The sequence below is a fragment of the Podarcis bocagei genome, assembly GCF_964188305.1.
Source record: "Podarcis bocagei genome assembly, chromosome: 9".
Lineage (NCBI taxonomy): Eukaryota > Metazoa > Chordata > Lepidosauria > Squamata > Lacertidae > Podarcis > Podarcis bocagei.
Window position 1 is genome coordinate 14,822,079 of NC_138134.1, and position 20,697 is coordinate 14,842,775.

General features: G+C 39.4%; 1 protein-coding gene across 4 annotated transcripts in view; it reads left to right on the plus strand.

Annotated features, from left to right (window-relative positions):
• The window catches only part of PCDH7 (protocadherin 7), a 396,248-nt gene that overhangs the window by 354,410 nt on the left and 21,141 nt on the right, over positions 1-20,697 (plus strand). The window lies entirely within an intron of this gene.

The window sequence follows — 20,697 nt, forward strand, 5'->3', positions numbered from 1 at the left end:
TCATAGTGTGCTTCCAGATACACTGTTTGCATTTTCTTTAAATGCATGTCACTGAACTGGCTAGTATATCTCTCTCTCTCTCTCTCTCTCTCTCGTGTGTGTGTTTATAAGTGACTGACAGTCCTGTTTGCTCACAGCTAGCATGTCTTGGAAAAAATATGCAAGGGCTTCATCTTTGCAATTATGGAAAGTAGCAAACTTGAAATGCGTCTCGAAACAAGTGTCGAGCCTGGGTGATCAAGCTGACAGATCCATAATCAGTTGTCATCTTGAATTTATGTTAAAAGACTTTATTTAAGGAGTTTGAATATTTTGGTGGGAGCTGATGACACTGGACTTCATATTATTAATCTGGAATGAACAAGGTGATAGTAAGCTAAATTGCGCCTGCTAAGCAGGGGAGTTGTTCATTAATGCATGCTGAATTAACCAAAAAGCTATAGCAGTAATTCAGTTGGACAACTTTTAAATAGGACTTAGAGAGTTAAGAGGCTGAGACCACAAAATGGATTAGATTCCTATGAATTAGGGCTGCATACCTGAAAACCTGTGTTTGAAAGGGGAGGTAATTCATCCAGTTTCTGTGTTTTTTATTAGTGCCTCAAAGCAGTGGTTACTCTGCCCAGCCCCAGGTCAAATCCTGGCAATTCGGTCCACAGTATGAGTTTAGTTTTTGACACAGATTGAGATAAGATGACCCTGAGTGGATATTTAAAAAACAAAACAAAACACAGTTCAGGGTACATGATCAACAAATCAGGATTTAATTTTCTTGGACAAGACTTATGATTACATTGTGATGCTTGTCAGTAAAGGGGGATAAACAGTCAGGTTTGAAAAGAGCTGTTTGATTAAATTTGGTATGTGGCATCCTCCCTAATAGCCCAAAACCTTTTGGCCCATTCCTGTGTCGGTGGGGGGCGGGGAGTATATGTCTGTTGTGCATATAATTTTATGCATATGGAAATTCTGTTTATCTAGGGTTGTCACTCCAAATTTCACTACAGTAAAATGAGATCAAGATTTAGGGGTTTCCTTATTAGAAACTGAGGAAAACCAAAATAATCGTTAGAAAAGCTTGCTAAAAAATACAACCCCCCCCCCTCCAGACAAAACTTAGGTTACCCAATGCCTAAACTGCCAACGTTGTGACAATTGCTGCAAGGTAGGCAAAACCCTCAGGCCATAGCCAATTTGCCCAATAGGCAAATTCCTACCCAGCCCTGCTAATACAGTGGCCATCGCAGCCAAAGCAAGGCCAATTTATTATTTTTAAAATGAAAAATTAAAGGAGTGGGGGGGAGGTTTTGATCTGATGAAGAACAGCTGGATGCCGGGGGCTGGCACAGGCTATTTAAATCCCCCAGGCATGGACCAGGGGGGAAGCCTGATTGTTCCCTCTGGCATGCCCCCAGAGTGTCATTGGCTAATTTGGCAGGCTGACACGGTGCCAGATTTCTAACTGGGAGTGCAAGCTCTAGCTCGCCCTCTGGCAAGACAAGCCCCTGGCATTCCAGGGGGGAGGTGCTGGCCGTCCCGCAAAACTGCCGCACCCCTAAAAAAGGGAGGGGGTAAGTGGACTTAAATTACATGCTTCTGCATTTTTCGTCAAAAAATATAAGATTCCCTTTCACCTCTTACTTGCCCCATTGTTTTATCCTTGTGTTCTTAACTTTGTATATCAGCCCTGTGAATACTCAAAAGGATTTGTTTTATGACTCAGCCTACCCAACACATAAAAATCCAGATTTACCCGATTTAAAAGGAATGTTTTCTGCCTTATTATTCTCAGTTACTGATGTCATACATATTTAAGGTTGGAATATGGAAATATGGTTTGGTTGCTAATAGGAAGCAAAACAATGGGTAAGTGATATTTCTGCCCAAATTTTGGAAAGTGGGAAGTGTGTGTGTGTGTGAGAGAGAGAGAGAGAGAGAAGTTTCAAAAGGACAATTCACAGAAAGGCCTTAGTTCTTCTTCTTTACCCCTATTCACTCAATGCACTCTGATGACATTCATTAGTCTTCAATAAGCATTAAATTGTTATGTGGGAAGTAGTTTAGTTGGTGTGGTTGCTTTCTTATGCCTCATAATAGCTACTAATGTTATCAGTATAGGCAAGTCTCTACTTGAAGCCAAGTGACAGGATCATAGGTTCAGAGATTTTTGTACCGGACACCTTTTTGATTTTTGAGAATCAGATGGAATTGGAGTTGGAACAGCCAAGAGCCTTTAATTCACTGATAATAAAGAGTACTAGGGCGGATGTGGGAGCAAGGGCTGCGTGGTTTCCTGGGTTGCAGGTTATTTTCAGTTTTGTCTTCCCTTGCTTGCTTATGTTTGTAACATATACTGGTTGATCATATTGAGTAAAGGGGCCTGCTTAATCTTCCCTGGAATAAGACAAAGACCCCCAATTTCAGACACCCCCCCCCCAAGTGTGCCTATTTTCCAGGGACAGTCCCGGATTTACAAAAGGTTTCTGAATTGATCCCAGAATGTCCCACTTTACCTTAGGATGTCCCTATTTTCATTGGATAAATATTGGAAGGTACGGTAGGGCACCCCTATTTTCATCAGAGAAATGTTGGAGGGTATGGAGTTATGCGACCCCAAAAACAAGGAGGTAACTATGCAACCTTTAGAAGACATCTGCAAAGGGAAGTTTTTAAATGTTTAATGTTGTATTCTATGTTTATATATGTTGGAAGCTGCCCAGAGTGGCTTGGGCAACCCTGTCAGATGGGTGGGTTGTTGTTGTTGTTGTTGTTGTTGTTGTTGTTGTTGTTGTGGAATAGGATGCCCCTATTTTGTGGAATAGGATGCCCCTATTTTCACCGTATAAATGTTGGAGAATATGTGATTACAAAGGACCATTCACATGATTGTAGGTATGACCCACAGCTGTCATTCTAAACCAATCAAAATCAGCTGCTCAGAGCAACCCTCATCATAATATCATGTGATTACAGATAATCATTTTTCAGTGTCTTTCTTTATTAAGACTTTTGACTGTAAATTTATCCCAAAGTCCTCTTTTATCTATGTACAAAATAATTCAAGATGAAGCACAGTTGCCCTGCCTAGCCTATTCTCTTTTCATGCATGCAACAGTCGCCATGGATTTTATCAGTTTGTTCTTTTCAGAATTCTGAGGTGAACATCTGCTATATGTAAAGGCAACTTGTTTTATACTGTAAAAGGTAGGCACAGGCCTTTCCAGTTAGCTAGGCTTAAAAGTTTAGTCGTAGGCTCAAAAGAACATGGAACCATCAACATGATGCAGTTTTATGAAACTATTATTTTCTCCAGCAGATCTATGCCACAAGTTGGCCATTCTTGGTTTAGAGCAGTAATTATTGCACAAGTAAAACAAACGACTTGACCAGAAATAGATTTGCTCTTGAGGAACAACTGCATGAAATCTGGGACACATGGAGGGCATACCCTCACATTGCTAAACGTTAGCCTTGAGAATAGTTTGTATGTTCATTTTGAGCAAATTGCAATCACCTGATACACATTTCAAGATGCCCTAGATTCCAGTGTGGTTCCAGTAGGGAAGAACCTTCTAATTAAAAACCTTGATTAACATGGAACTGTAAAGTAAACATTTTGGATCACCTTGACTACCTGGAAAATCTTGTGGAAGTGACCCTAACCAAAACTTATTGGGATACTGTTATTTCTATGTGGGGGATTTGCATAACTGTCTCCAAATTAGCTCAGTGTACGGCACTTTGACAATAAAGCAGAATAATTTACAGGAGGGCAGCAATTATACTATTTTGAATAATAGTCAGGTTTATTATCTGCAGTAGCTATTTAAAACACTACATAAATCACATTTCAGTTCCTTAGATCTTACTTTGATTTAAACACTGGCTTCTCTTTAAATTTCACTTTAATGTTTCCTTTCAAAGAATTTTTTAAAATCTTAATAAGTAGGCTTCTCATAAGTATAAATACTGGCTTTATGTTCATATTAACTACCGTTTGTTCTTTAATAAAATGTTTAATTGGCAAAACAGTTTTGGTCATAAGGGATGTGTGCAGCGTATAATTTGAAGTGACTCTCTCTGTGTGTGAAATATTCTTCTACCAGCTTCTCCTTTTACTTTTCCTGCATGAAATGACAGTGGACATGGTGTGAAAATCTAGCAGAGTCTTTAATCCCAGATGATTGTCCGATTAGGGCTGCATTCAGACAGCACTTTATTCTGTTGTGATGACTTTTCCTTACCTGATCCTTCCCATGTTTTATGTGATCTTTCACAGATGCAAAAGCCGCTTCTAAAAACTAGAAGAATCTAATGGAAGTTTACCATATTCTTTGCTTCCACAAAAGAAAAGAAAATCTATTTGCAGCCCAGAAAACTGTGTGAATTTTGTGTGGTACATTTCACGTGATGAAATCTGGGGCACGGTTCCAGGTAGTAGTGCTCTCCCACCACAACTTGGCAGTATGTGGATCTTTAGCAGAACAGTTCCATGAAGCAGCAGGTTATATGACAGCAAGTGGTTTGTCAGGGCTGAATGTGAACAATCCCATTATTTCCCAGAATCAAACCTTTCTTCGTGCTTCCAGTAAATCTTAAAGTTAGGGTCACATTTCCCCTTCCCCAACTTCCCAAAAATACTATCTTCAGAACAATGTGATGTGGTCTCACTCCCAAGGCATTCCAGGAAACTGAGGAGAGACCCTTTCATCACCATGAATGGAAAACCGTCGACCACCTCATGAGGTTATATGAGTGAAGCAGGAATCCATTCCCTTTTGGGGTGGGGAAGTGTGCTATTTCCCCCTCCCCCTTCCAATGGTTTTCCAGGAAGGTTTCGTTCTAGCGATGAATGGTTGAAAAAAATTCAAAATATGACGCACAGCTGCAGTAAATTTACCCATGAGGATATCCGTTTTCAAGCAATGAAATCTATTTGCTTTGTTCTTCTCCCATCTCACAGGTTTTGTGCTGCTCTGTGATTGAACGTACTGAAAATGTGTAAAAAGGAAGCAAAGGAAATAAAACTATTCTGTAACAGTGACTTGAAACTGATTCAGCATAGCCTAGACCAGTAACAATTTCACTGGTGCTGGTACTGACTTGACTTGAATAGTACAGTCATAGCTCAGGTTGTGTGTTTTCATCTTGTGTCCCCCGGCAACCCAGAAGTACCGGAACGGGTTACTTCCGGGTTTCACCACTCGTGCATGCGCAGAAGCACCAAATCATGCCACGCACATGCACAGACGCGGCACTTCTGGATGTGAATGCTTCGAGTTGCGGATGTGCCTCCGGGACGGATAACATCAGCAACTCGAGGTTCCACTGTTCTAGAATGTTCCTCTGCAACAACATAGATAAATGTGACTTGCTTTATATGCTAGTGGAATATTGATATTATAGCAATTGCAATGCTTGTCAGGTTTTTTAATGCTGTTGTGTGCCGCTTTGAGCTCAACATTTGTTGCTGGACTCACCTGAGAGGTGCCAGAATAAAGTTCTGGCAAGTTCCCACTGAAAAAAAAAGCCCTGGTGCTAAGTAAATGCACATTCCCACCTGTTCAGTTAGGACTGTTGTTGTTGTTTAGTCGTTTAGTCGTGTCCGACTCTTTGTGATCCCATGGACCAGAGCATACCAGGCACTCCTGTCTTCCACTGCGTCCCGCAGTTTGGTCAAACTCATGCTGGTAGCTTCAAAGACACTATCCAACCATCTCGTCCTCTGTTGTCCCCTTCTCCTTGTGCCCTCCATCTTTCCCAACATCAGGATCTTTTTCAGGGAGTCTTCTCTTCTCATGAGGTGGCCAAAGTACTGGAACCTCAGCTTCATGATCTGTCCTTCCAGTGAGCACTCAGGGATGATTTCCTTAAGAATGGATAGGTTTGATCTTCTTGCAGTCCATGGGACTCTCAAGAGTCTCCTCCAGCACCAGAATTCAAAAGCATCAATTCTTCAGCGATCAGCCTTCTTTATGGTCCAGCTCTCACTTCCATACATCACTACTGGGAAAACCATAGCTTTTACTATACGGACCTTTGTTGGCAAGGTGATGTCTCTTCTTTTTAAGATGCTGTCTAGGTTTGTCATTGCTTTTCTCCCAAGAAGCAGGTGTCTCAGTTAGGACTAGCCTCTGTTTAATGTGTGAATGATTCCCAGATCAGACCCATGGAACTGATGTGGTGTTTCATTGATTTTGTTCCAATCATCTCCTGGCATGAATCTCAACTAAAGAAGAAACTGAACCTCCTGGGTGATGAAGTAACTCATTTGTTATTTTAGAAATGCTAATGAAGTCCAAATTGACAAGATTTCCGAACTCTCTGACTTGGTGATTTAATGTGTTCCATCAAAGCTGCGCCTTAGGTGTGTTCCACTTTGTCCAGGAAGACTGATTGGGTCAGTCCTGTGCAAATGACAAAAGCGACAAGTTGTTGCAGAGTTAAGTGTGCTTAAGACCATTGATCTGGGCTTCAGAAAGCTTAAGTCTGTGTTGGATTCTGGCCAAAGTGCCTTGCGCTAGAATAAATAAATTGGTTGTTGGTTCTGTGACGAGAGGAGGCTTCGGGAGCTAAATAAAGCCTCCCCGGTAAGATAGCACGTAAATTTTTTTGCAAAGCATGTGAATGGCAGAGCATAGTTGGAAAGACTCCCCACAATTAATATAATAATATCAGTAAAAGCTTGTGCATTTACACAGTGAGATAAAAGCCTTATTTATTTATTACCTTTAAAACCCACTTTTCATCCAGGGAACTCACTGTGTTTTAAATAGGTTTCCCCACCCTGCTCATGGTGAGCTCCATGTCTGAATAGGACTTTGAGCTTGGATCATACTCCAGCACTCAAGGACCACTACATTAAATTGGCCCGCATTGTGACTTTTCAGAGCATTCCTATCCTCTAGCCCTTTATGCATGCTGAAAACTGTATTATGAAACCCTCTGGTAACACAGCCTAGGAAGATGCAGTTAGAAGTGACAATTTCTAGTTCAAAGTGGATTTTCCCCCAAAATTTCTTTATTTTTCTACATTGCCACCATATATGGTACACTGAGCCTTTTTGGTCTCCACATCTCCAACAATTGCTTTTGGCTCCTTTATACATTTACCACTGGTGTTGCATTTTTAAGAAGTTTTCCTTTATGGCATAACATGTGTTAAATTTCCATTTTTTCTTCCATAGATTTTCCCACTGGGACATTGTTACAGCGTACCCAAAGTCTTGAGACCACTTTATCATAGCTGATGTAACTTCTTCCTCCTCGACTTCCCAGTGATAAGCTTTAGAGAGAGTTTTACTTTTTGCATTTATTACATCGGATTCAAATCTCGAGGTTTCCTTGGTGAACCCTTTTTGTTTATCTATTTTGAATCTATTGAGTATTTGGTAATATTGGAACCAATCTGTAATGACATCTCTTAATTCCTCAAAACTCTTAAGTTTCAATTGGTTCTCTTCTTCTTTTAAAAGTGTTTTATAGGTAGGCCAATTTTCCAATCCACTTTGAACTAGAAAAAATGCTAAGAATCTCATTTACTAGGAAACCAGAGGCATATCTGTTGGGCATCACTGATTCAGATATCCCTTAAAAATGCAGAGAACTTTATTTGTATGCAACAGTGGCAGTGAGAGTCCTTATAGCTACAAGGTGACATAATTCCTTCTAGACAAGAGTAGATTCAAAAATTGACTGAATATGCTGGATTAGACAATCTATCGGGGGGAAATAAACCGAGAACTGAATTTGTATCAAAATGGGAGGCCTTCAGAACGTATCTTAAACAAAATTATACCATGTTAAGATCTGTAGCAGCTTTTGAGTGATCCCAGCAGTTTTTAGCAATTGCTGATGTAAACATAAATATTTATAAATTGGGAAAATGTTAACACAAAAATAGTATTTTGGTATGGCAGTAAAGATATGTAAAAAGAATTAAGGAATCAATGGGAGGTCGGCTATAAAAGGAGGAAAAAGGAAGGAAGGAAGGAAGGAAGGAAGGAAGGAAGGAAGGGAAGAAGAAGAAGAAGAAGAAGAAGAAGAAGAAGAAGAAGAAGAAGAAGAAGAAGAAGAAGAAGAAGAAGAAGAGACAATTTCTAAAGTTGTTGAGCATGTCTGGAATGTTGTTTAGCTGCTTACATAGGACTCTTCGGATTTTGGCTTCAGTTTTAGATTGGCAGTGCAATGATTAATGCAGTGATAAACATTTTTTTTTTTTAAAGTATAAATCTGTTTTGAAATTGCAGACTTTAAATGCATTAAAAATATTATTTTGATAATTAAGGGGATTTGAGATAAGCTGTTCTTAAGGTGCTTGAGAGCAGCATCTACGCTGCAAAAAGAAAAGAAAAATACTAACAGAACAAGTAATCATTCTTCTCCAGAACAGTTGAAATATATTTTTATCTATTGAATTTTTGAACAGATGGCAGTCTAAAATACAAATCCATAGCATTTTTATTCTGTTGGAACTTAATTGGTACAGTTTCTCCCCAGTGTTGTCTCTGAAACTTTTAAGTCTCCTTTGAAGCATATTGTCAGCTGTGAAGTGAGATATTATATTTCAATAATCTCTTTGCATCCAGGGTTCAATATTTTATAGCAGAAAGGCTCTTCTTCCAGCAAGTGACCTTAAATGCAGAGGCATAAATATGCGCTTAGATTTAATTTTTGAAGCTTAGATAGTTGACCCAGTCTTCTATCATAATTTAGCAATAATTTGACCAGTCAACCGGATTTGGCTGATATTAACTAGAAAGGGATTACGGATGTGTACTCAATACAATAAATCTCAGACTAAAGGATTATATGAGAAGGCACTGAAATGGATCAGAGTTGTTGTTTCAGCAGTCTTGATGGATGATTGAGAATATATGACGTAGCCGTGTTTTCTCAGAACTCAGTCCCACTGTGATCAATGGGACTTACATCCAGTCAGGTATATATGCAGTGCCCAAACACTCTGTGTGTGGTCATTCTGACAGCTGAATGGAAAATAAGGGAGTAAATGACTTTGCATGCAGGCAACCTAATTTAAGCCTAAAGAGTCCAGTTTATTTCCAAATTTGCTGATCATCGCTTGAATGGCACATGCTGTTATAATGTCCATGTTGCCACAAAACTCTGTTGGCTTTGCCTCAACAGAGCTAGGTGTACAGAGCTGGCAAAATCACAAAGTACATATTTCCAGCCATACCTGGAGATGCTGGGAACTAAAACTGTGGCAGGGGAGGAGAGATGGAACCAGCTGCTTCCTTTTAATTTTTGCCTGATCTCTGATACTTTGCGCATTCCATTTTAATTTTAATTTTGGAAAACTGGTTTTCTTGGTTCAAATTGTTAATTGGCTTTGATTGATGGGAGTGATTTGGTTTCATTATCTGCAGGTACTTTATTATTTTCTTGTAAAACAGTATGTGAAACGTATTTTTAATTTTTGTTAATTTCTAAAGGGTTTCTTTATATTAAGAAAAATTACTGGAAAGCAATGTGATTGCTGTTGTATATTTTGTCATTTCTGTGGGATTTCTATGGGATGCCAAGGCATTACAAGTTAAAAATGAAACATAATGAAATGAGCTGTTCTCTGTCTTCTTCTCTCCCTCTCTTGGCCTTTTTATATTTATAATTCTGGCTTAACAAAAACTGCTCATCATGACTTTATTTGTCATGAGAAGCAGTGATTCATTTTTGCATGTCGGTGCTGACCTGTTTCCTTCCCTGCCTTGTCTGCCCCTGCTCTTGATGGCTAGAAAAAGCCACAGAAAGGGAAAAAGAAACATCATAACATACTCCTGTTGCTGTGCAAAACAATGTGTAATAGTCGTTGCTCATTCAGCTGTGATGCATAGATGAAAATTTGGTAGGCCACAGTAGGGAGATAGCTTTGCACAGGGAAATGTTTTGTGAAATTACATCCAACCTCAGGTGTCTTGAGTTTGTGCGGCAAAGGGTGAAAGCAAATAAGGAATGCATTTTTTTAAAAAAAGAAAGACATGGTTTAAAAGCTTTCAAGTCACTATATATATCATTAAACAGGGACAAAATTAATTTTTACATATATACACATGGATATGATGTGTTGCACCTTTGGACTGGTGTTTCTAGTGCAAAGTGAAGTCTCCTCTCCCCTCAAGCACCCTGACAGTTTTCAAGGTCTCAGTATTTTACACATGCAAGTAGCTCTGAAAAGAGGGCATCTCCAAATCCATTCTATGGTTTGATGTTCTGATTCCCAAGAAAAAAAGAAATAACATCTCATGTGTACTTTCAATAAGGTGGCAGAACATATATCAGTCCTATAGTAATATGGAATCTGAATGTTAAAGCAGTTGCTTCATTAAAACACACACACAATTAGTGCAACATTTTATCTAAGCTCAGTCAGCAATGTATATATTCTGTGGGATGCATGAACTTCTGACAATACTTCTGTGCAACATATGGTCTCCTTTTACAAAAGGTAAATTGCTAGCCACTGTCATTTTTTTCATTTTATTTTTTAGAATGGAAAGGAAAATCAAAGCAAACATAACTTTTAAGTATTCAGAAAGGTAAAAGTATAAAGCTAAAGGGATGCGGGTGGCGCTGTGGTCTAAACCACAGAGCCTAGGGCGTGCCAATCGGAAGGTCAGCAGTTCGAATCTCCGCAACAGGGTGAGCTCCTGTTGCTCCGTCCCAGCTCCTGCCAACCTAGCAGTTCGAAAGCACGTCACAATCAAGTAGATAAATAGGTACCACTCCGGTGGGCAGGTAAACAGCATTTCCGTGCACTGCTCTGGTTCACCAGAAGTGGCTTAGTCATGCTGGCCACATGACCCGGAAGCTGTCTGCAGACAAACGCCGGCTCCCTCGGCCAGTAAAGCGAGATGAGCACAGCAACCCCAGAGTCATCTGGGACTGGACTTAATGGTCAGGTGTCCCGTTACCTTTACCTTTACACAACTAAAAAAAGATCAATAAAATGATGAGTTGCTCAGACCAATGGACGCCCTACCCCTAGAATATATTGTCTCCAAGTTGTGTGAAATTCCAGGGGTCCCAGACGCTTACCCAGGGTTCACGTTTCCTTGGGGATGAGGGATAGCAGAGACTGTGGTGTCTTTATGATATGTGATTTATTTACACATATACGCATCCTGAGCCTACTATGGCACCACACCCTTGAATTCAAGCGGAAATCAAGAATAGCTACCTCTCTCTCTGGCTTCCCAGCCTGTAGCTTCACTCCCAACTTCTACCACACATAACTCAGTTCTCCACTCTGGCTTTTGTCTTTCTAACTACCAGTGAGTCGCGGCAGGGTGGCCACCCATTTGCTGTCAGGCACAAAGTTGCTTCCTTTGTTATAGCTAGCCTAGCTATTCCAGGAATTTTAATCTTTGCCTAGATTTTAAGACTTGTTGGACCCAGGAATTAGAAGAGGCTCGGCATACAGCCAACTGCCCCCTTGCCCCTTGCCCCCGCGACTGATAATATATACATAATTTCCCCACCATAAATGCCTTTTTTCAAGCTTGCTTCATTTCCCCTCCTTATAACTCTCAGTCCCAATCAGCCACACAGAACAGCACAGAAAAGTTTGTTTGTTTTTCTCTCTCTTGTACTTACTTATTTAACATTTAGGTTCAGCTGAAATGTGTAGCTGAAACATCTGTGGCTGGGTAGACAAATTGCAGCAATTGTCTAAGGAGTGCTAAGCATAGGTCCAGGAGAGGGTTAATTGGTAGCAAATGGAACATAAGTTCCAATACCTGGCTTTATGGTCAATGAAAGTGACAGTAGGAGACAACTGGAGGTTTGACAAGGGCCCTAAAACAGGGGCAGGAGATGGTTTTCCAGAGAGCGGCTACGATTGCATCTTGCCATGATGTATCCTAGAAGTAATAATTTAGCTTCTGGGATGCAGGTCTGTGAGACACATAATTTATACATGACTAGGCGAGATTTTGAAGTAAAAGCCCCATAAACATGAAACACTTTAAAAGAAAAAGGGGAAAAAGAATCTGACACAAAGACATACAGCCTGTTTACATGAAGTCAAGTTAAGTGCCCATTGGCCTCACATGATCTATGAGCTGCTAGGCTGCAGCACTTTGGAATGCAGCTGGGGAAAATCGTATCTGTCAGTTACTACATGTATGGAAACAGCAATGCATTGCAGATGCAAAATTAGCACAAAAGAGAAAAAGCATGGCTAGGACTTTTCTCCTTGAGCACATAGTTGTATATTTGTATGGACGCAAGTGGCACTGTGGTCTAAACCACTGAGCCTCTTGGGCTTGACGATCAGAAGGTTGGTGGTTCGAATCCCCACAATGGAGCGAGCTCCCGTTGTTCAGTCCCAGCTCCTGCCAACCTAGCAGTTCGAAAACCCATCCAAGTGCAAGTAGATAAATAGGTACCAATGCAGCGGGAAGGTAAATGGCATTTCCGTGCACTCTGGTTTCCATCACGGTGTTCCATTGTGCCAGAAGTGGTATAGTCCTGCTGGCCACATGACCTGGAAAACTGTCTGTGGACAAATGCCGGCTCCCTCGGCCTGAAAGCAAGATGAGCGCTGCAACCCCATCGTTGCCTTTGACTATTAACCACCCAGGGGTCCTTATTACCTTTAGCTTGTATATTTGTATGTAGTTGCTCAAGATGGTGCCCTCCAAATGTTGTGGACTAAAACTCACATTATCTCTGAACATGGGCCATGCTGGCTGGGCCTTATGGGAGTTGCAGTCCAAAAATCTAGAGGACATTAGGTTAGGAAAAGCTACTATCATATTTTTCAGATATATTGGAGCGCTCATAAAGTTTGATCCCTCTCTGATCCTCAGCTTGAAGTGTCCATGTCCAGCAACAGATAAATCACCTGATGTGACTTGACTGTTTATGTTTATGCACAATGCTTCCCACCCAAGCTTACAAGTGAAATGCCAATCACTAGATCAGCTTTGCTTTGCAAGAGTATCTGCGTGTTCTGACACTGCTTGCCCTGCCTTTGTGGAATCTTTCCAAATTTGGTTTGCAATATAAGCAATTTGTCGATCTCATCTAGGTGTCTTGAATGGTTGGGTGGCACAAAATAATAATTAAATAATAAGAACTACAATGTTATGATGCTGAAGTCTAGACTTTTCCAGATGTGCATTCACGTGTGCAAAGGGTTACTTCTCTTCCACATGTCTTGTGCCTAAGAACCAGATGGGCTTCACAGCCTTGATTTCAAGAAGCAACAAAAAGATTCTTTGTTAAAATGTCATCAGCAAGAAGGGGAAATTTTGTTCGCAGGAAGTAGGAAGTGATTCACATTCAAAAGTTACATTTCTTTGATCTTGAGCCATTTATTTCAGCCTTTGGTGCATTTTCCCCCAAGCGCATCAATGGAATCATGAGTGATGCCCCTGCTGACAAATTCTTAAGTTGCATCATTATTAATTTATCTATTTTAGTATTTTCAATAAAAGGAACCTTATAGGGGTTAAAAAAAAAAAATTCCACACATTTTCTTCTTAAGTCTACTTGAGATCCAACCAGATTTGCTGCCATAAAAATCATCAGTTTATCAGATCTGTTTCATACTCTTGAAATACAGTTCTCCAAACAAGCTAAATATCTAATAGCCTGTTTCTCAACTCAGTTGATCTGTGTGTGCATAACTGAGAGCAGAAATTTGACAGATGGACAGGACAGAAGCCTTGCATAATTACAACTGCAGGAGGGGGTTAAGTTGAATGCTAACCCTCCATAAAGTATGGCTCTCTATCTGTTGTCAAGGGCTTGTTAAGTGGAAAATTGACTTGGGGTTAATGTTGGCTTTGTTCACATGGCAGTTTTCATGACTTTCCCCTAACTGTTATGTTCCACATTATATTCCTCATTTCTGGAACTTTAACAGAATATGGTGCTCATTTCCATGTTATGTGCTTCCAGAAAAAAACAAAGTTCTGTTTGCAAATAATGGGGAAATTGAGTGCTAAACATGCTCCATATTCCACTACAGTTTTGCAATATTCCACTATAGCTCTGGAAGTAGTTTTTACATCGTGTAAATGCTCCGATATAATGCGGATATTAACAGTTAGGGAAACAAGATGGGAATGGAATAAACTGCTATATGAATGGAGCCATAGTTAGACATAGCCACCCCTCAGAGTGGTAACTGCAAGTTTCTAAATTGTGCAGGGAACCTCCACAAGGAGAGGAGAGTCCCCACTTCTGGTCTTTTGCCATTAAACTCATGAAGGGCTTTACATGGACTGAAAGATTGCATGCATACCAGGCAAAGTTTAGCAGTATGATTCCATTCATTTGCATAATGGCTTATACCTAAGTATGCTGAATGTCCAATTAGGGCTAGACTGCATTTATGAAGGGAGGTCGCTGCCATTTCCACCACCACAGGGAATCATACATCCCATTCATACTTCTTTGGGCTTTTTTGAATCAATGTATTTAAAAAAAATTTTTTTTTTTTTTTTGAGGAACATCTACTCAAGGTCTAAAAGACAGGCATGGTTTTTCTATGACCCAAAAAGGTTCTGCACCAGACTTCCACTGATTTTTTTTTTTTTTTTTTTTTTACTAAAGCAAAACAATGTAGGTGAATTTGGAGGTGCCAAAACATTTGAGGAACTGTGAGGACACAAAGGGGGCTGAGAAGAGGATTTCGATGTGAATATTTGGGAGCAGATTCATTCCAGGCGTAGTACGTGCCTAGCCTAAAATGCCTTCTAATTCATGAATAAATTACTTCTAACATGACTTTTCATTTCATTGCATAGTTGTGCAACCTCTGAAACCTGACGATAAACTTCAAGTTTCTCGCTCAGACTAAATCCCGTTGTGTATTTCTCAGATGCATAGGTATATCATGGGCAGATAATTAAGCCCCCTTTTTAAAAAAAAAAAAAGAAAAAACTCGGCAGGATTTCACATAACTAAATGAAGCATCTTAACATGGCATGAAGGCTAAATAAATCCCTGAGGTTATTGCTACTTTTCATTCAGCAAAGCAACTTTTTCTTGACAGTTACTTAAAAAGACAAGAAGTCTCAAGATATTTGTCTTCCCTCTTCAAGTATCGCATACAGTTCCTCTTGCGCTGTGCATTATTTAGAGGATCGTTAGCATGCAGGGCATGGAGAGGTTTCTTAACTTTCTCCCCAATTTGAAGGGAATTTAAGACACATTAACAAGGATTTCATTGCCTTTGCGATTCTTTGCTCATGGCCATTTGAACTAAGCTACTATTTGCCTTGGAACAAGAAGGTGTTGCGAATCTTTGTGTCCAGTCCCATCCGAGAGAAGTGATGAAAAACTTACTGCTTTGAGGGATAGCTCATTTTTTATAATAGAAAGCTGAAATCCTTATGGACATGTTGGGGGAACAACACTTGGTTGAGATAGCCTTGCTGCCATGTTTCCAAACTCCTCCTGTTATGTTTTTACCCAAACTAAAATGTTAATGGCTAGTTCCCCTCAGATTCCAGAAGTGGTGATGTATTATTTGTTTTACACAAAATTATTTTCAGCAAAGGCTTTGTTGAACCGAGAGGAATGGCGATGTTTTTGCAGATTTTATTTATAAACTGAACCAAACTGACCTGGTTTGCAGCAGAAAATGTTAAATGCTGATGAGACATTTTTGAAAACTCCTCTGGCGCCTCAGTGTCTGGTTTTTGATTGATTCTTTTCAGGTTTTCCAACTGTTATATGTATAGGATTGTGTTGTGGTCCAGTGACTGTGGAGAAAAGCAGCTGTGGTTCATTTCTGGGAAGAAAAAAGGGAAAGAAAATGCAAGGCCTTATCTCTAATTAGAAGACACATAATCTTACATGTGTGAACTACCCTGGGATATTGTGGTCTTGTTCAGATAAGCATGCACAGCTGTTTCTCAGTTATTGATGACTTGCCAGTAGAATGTGTGAAGTGACTCAACTGAGAAACCTTACATGTGAGTTGATACAAAAGTATTTATGAGATTAAATCTGTGATTGGCTATTCATACACGCAAGACATCACTTGATGCTGCAGATAATATTTTTGTGTGCTGCTTTGGGGCTTCCAAGGTATTGGTTGTTGTTGTTTACTGCTGGTGGTATTTGTTGTTGGGATATTTTATGGTGATCTTCTTGCTGCTGTAGGAATAAAGATAATTCTATGACATTTTTTTCATTTAATACACAATCAGTTTTAATTTAACTTAAGTCATTTTATTTGTAATTGTGTGTTTTCTATTTGTTCTACACACATTGTGGTAAGTTGCCATAAGACCATTTTTTCTTGGTATATGGCCATAAAGTAGTAGTTGTTGTTAATGCCAATATAAGTATTTACTAATATTATTAACCAATACTTTTATAAGCCAATATCACATTTCCTTAAGTTTGCAGACTAATTCAAATGAGCTACTACAAATAAGCAGTCTTTATTTGACAGATGTTTCTGTCAAATAAACCTCAAATAACTCTCATCTGCAAGATGAACGGCTTAGCCTGGTGTCTTCAATTCCTAGCCACATTCTGGGCTTCTTACCGTCATTTGGGTCTGCAGCTGGCCAAGGTTCAGATCACTTTCAACCACAGCTTGACTAATATAGCATTATAGCAGCTGCGAGAGCTTGGTTAGGATGTCACCTAAACCACAACTTCTTTCCTGTTGGGGTGGTCCTAATGACGACAGTGATTAGGAATTCATCTCCAGGAAGCCACCCACCTTCCCAGCTAGATCTTCTGTTCTTCCATTTGAGAGCAAAGTCAAAGATAGCTGTTCCAAAGTCTCGAAATGGCTGAGGTGTCTGTTACAGGCAACAGATAAAAATGCAGAATTAGAGACGCAGGGTGGTCTTTGAAGTGCAGATTTTGACTTTGCTTTTGGGGTAATTACATAATTTTTCTTTTTTTTAAAAAAAACACACTTTGATTTCCCACTTAAAATCGATATGAAATAGCTAAAAACAGCTAAACATTATGTTTCAGCCTACCCCAAAGTTGCTACTTCGTCTTTTAAATCCAATTTTATTTATGTTTCTTTCTTTAAAACATTTCTTTATCAAATCAGATTTCAGGCTGGGGGTATAACAGTACAGAACACAGTATAGGTAACTCATAATTTAGACACATTTAACTTGTGTGCATTCAGCTTTATGAGTTTGGCAACATTTAAAAAAAATAAACACATGAAACAAAACCCTCAAAAGTAGGTGGGAAGGGGGCATGCATCCAAGAATTTTTTTTCAATCCCCCCCCCTTGCGATTGAACCCAATGTGTTTTGATCATATGTGTGTTTGTTTTTACACACTATCCCAGAATGTCATCCCAGCATAAATTGAGAGTTTTCTGTACTATAAAACCTCTGTTATTAACAACCATATGCTTAGAAGTTAGATTACACCTGGGCAATAAAACATTCATGGACAATGATATTGTTGTTACTTTTACTTCGACAAACCTTTATTAGGCATCACAAATATAGGACATCATAAAACATCCATATATAAAATTTTAAAATGTATACAAATAAACAGCCATGTAAAAATATGTAATGAGGATTTTCATTGGAGTTTCTTCCCGCCATTCACCACTCAGAGATAATATTGATAAAAACTCAGCCATCCTTTGCAGTTACTTCTATGTTAATATCAGACAGATAGAATCTGATATTTTCATTGTGCCATGATTGCACATGCTTGTGTAGCTGGTTGTACAATGGGCAGTAGAAAAGAATGTGTTCTACTCTATCTGGCACATTCAAAAAACATCCACAATGTCTATCATTTCTGGGGATGTTTAAATATTTGCTCTTGACAAAGCTGAGGGGAAAACATTCAGTTGGGCTAACATAAATTTTGAAATTTATGTTACCTGTTGTATTTAAACCATAAAATTTGTGGGAGCAAATTTTATTTACAGCTGTTTTGTTTTTCAATGTCTCTTAATCTGATTTGAATATTACAATAAATATATTGCTCATAACTTCTAAATGATATTGTTGCTAATGCTATGCATCTCTGCAAACCTGACTGTCTAGCACCTTGTTTTAGGCTAAAACATATATTTAAAGCTCATGCAAGTAATCCTGGGAACTAAAGTTTACTCCTTGCAGAGCTATAATTTGCAGCACCCTGAACAAGCTACAATTCCCAGGATTCTTTGTGAGAAGCCATGTGTTTTAAATGTATGATCTTAAACTGCTTTCCTAGTTTAATGTAGATATATATATGTTGGAAGTTAGATGCATTTGAGGAGGCTGCGATTTCTTAACTAGAAGATAACCTCCAATACCCCTTTTCTTTAAGAATTTCAGAGAATAGCGCTGCTTCATGAAGAAATGATTTTCTGATATAATCTGTTATAGCACCAGTCTGCATCTTCATCTCTCACTAATGCAATACCTAGCAGACAAGAAGCAAAGGCGCTATGCACTATAGGCATAGGGTCAGTAATGAATTGGAGCATAAAAAGTGACCAAATCCTAATACAATGGCCACACACACAGCATAGATTTAAAGCTAGGATGGCATAACAATCCCTGTTCCCAGGGAACTCTGGGAATTCCACCTTGTGGGGGGGGAGTAGAAATAAGAGCTTCTTACCAATTCTCAGCACCCTTAACAAACTACAGTTCCCAGATTTTATTGTGGGAAGCCATGACGGTTAAAGTGGTATAACAGTATTTTAAATGTATGCTCACCTCTGTCATGGAAACTCTACTCAGTATTGATCCAGAGCAGATTCCAATGTATAGTTAGCAAAGTAAAAAATTAAGCACATTGCAGGATTCCCCAAAAATCGACCAGAGGCAACTGTATTTCACCAAGCAGAGCTTTACTGCTACTGAAGGCAAATGAGCATAATGGTCACAGATCCCATACATTCAGGATTGGCACTGTCCATAAGAAATCCAGTTGCAGCAGACTTAACTTAAACTGACACTAACTTATAATAAGTCTAAACCTTAACACTAAGCATACTATGTACAGAACAGCACACCAGAAGGAAGAGAGATAGAAAGAGAAAGTGAAACCCAGGCTTCTTCTGGCCTTACTTTCATAGTCAGCATGACCTTGACAGAAGAGATAAGAGAACCAGTGTAAGCCAGCTGTACTCAGCTTCTCTGAAGGTATAACTCAAGCATACATGAACCTTCTGCTTGTTTCTTTCACACAGAGAAGCTTCCAGAACCCTCTTGAATTAAGTAGAATAGGAAAGATCTATACACACCATCAGATCAATGCTTTCTGCACTAAGAAATGCAAGCTGACAACCTCAATCCTATGCAAAAGTCAGAGCTTGATGGGCCTACTCTTAAGAAACTAGGTATCCAATTGTAGCATCACCCAGCTACATGTATGCTTATGAACACATTTCCATATACATTCTTACTGCTGGATGGTCATTTTGTTACTTATTGTATTTCCTCGCAGACCAAGGCAATTTGTTTGGTCCTCAAGATCACAGAAGGTGTTTGGCTAGTAGGCTTAGTTGATCAGCAAAGTATACTCTTTGAACACATAAATACTAAAACTTATTCTTACATTGTTTTAAGGCTCCCAGTGGGTTGTTGCTATTTTACTAAGGGCATAGCTGACATATATGAGGAAGCATTCTGTATTCATTTGCTAATTAGCCAGGCAGCTTTATGATCAGTTTAACAGAGCCTAGCTGGAAGCCAAGAGTGAATGTACTTTCCTTTCCTTCAACAGTGTTCATAAGCCAGAATTTTACGACAGATAAAAGTGTAATTCTTCCTTTAACTGCCCAACAGCAGGTTAATGGCTAAAGACTCCAGTTGAGCTCATTAATTAAGCTACGAATGGAAATAATTCTCAATCAAATGTTGAGGAGATGAATGAAGACTTGGGGCAGTTTTGTACACTAGAAGAGCAATAAGGCCAGAAAGGGCATAGGACCTCCCCAAAGTCAGTAAGGAGTGGGGGGGGGGGCCCAGTCCAATTTCTTTGTTTTACAAGTATGGAATTGGGGAAATGTGAGGAGAGCTAGGAAAGGCATTAGACATCAGAAGCTCATTCAGCAACTGCGGTGGCTAAATGAACAAGTAGCATCTCCAAACTCAGCTGGAGTGTAACACTTGCGATTAAATCCCCACATTGGGCCCTGAGGCCACAGCTCTTAACATTTCTTCTACTCTTTTGTTTCAGTTCTTCCTTTGACTAGGTTATTTGTTTGATTCATGCATGGATGGCAAGATTCATGGGGTTTTCAAATCCCGTTATAACTGGACTTTTCAACGTTGTGCCCGTTGGGAGGCTCATTTAAACCTGATTGCTGTTTTGAAGTGCCATTTGAGCAAAGTAGACAACGTGAGCCAAAGCCTCATTATGGTTATTTATTGCAGAATAAAACAGCTGCTTTTAAATGACATCCTCTGATTCACACAGTGGACTAGAGAGGGCTTAAGCATAGCTCCCAGAAGAAAAGCTTGCCATTTTAGTTGCCAGCAAATTTGACATCAGGTGGAAATATGAAGGTTCCTCCTTCACAGAAACATCTGAAGAACTCCAAGGGAAGCTAAAAGATTGCTCAAAACAAAGCAAATCTTTATTGTTATGGTCAATGGCCAGCATTAAAGAAACAAGCTAAGAAGCACATAGAACACATTATTCAGGTGGGTAAAATAGGGTATTAAAAAAAAGGAATAAAAGGAAATAAAGGAAATAAAAGTAACTGCGAGTGAAGTA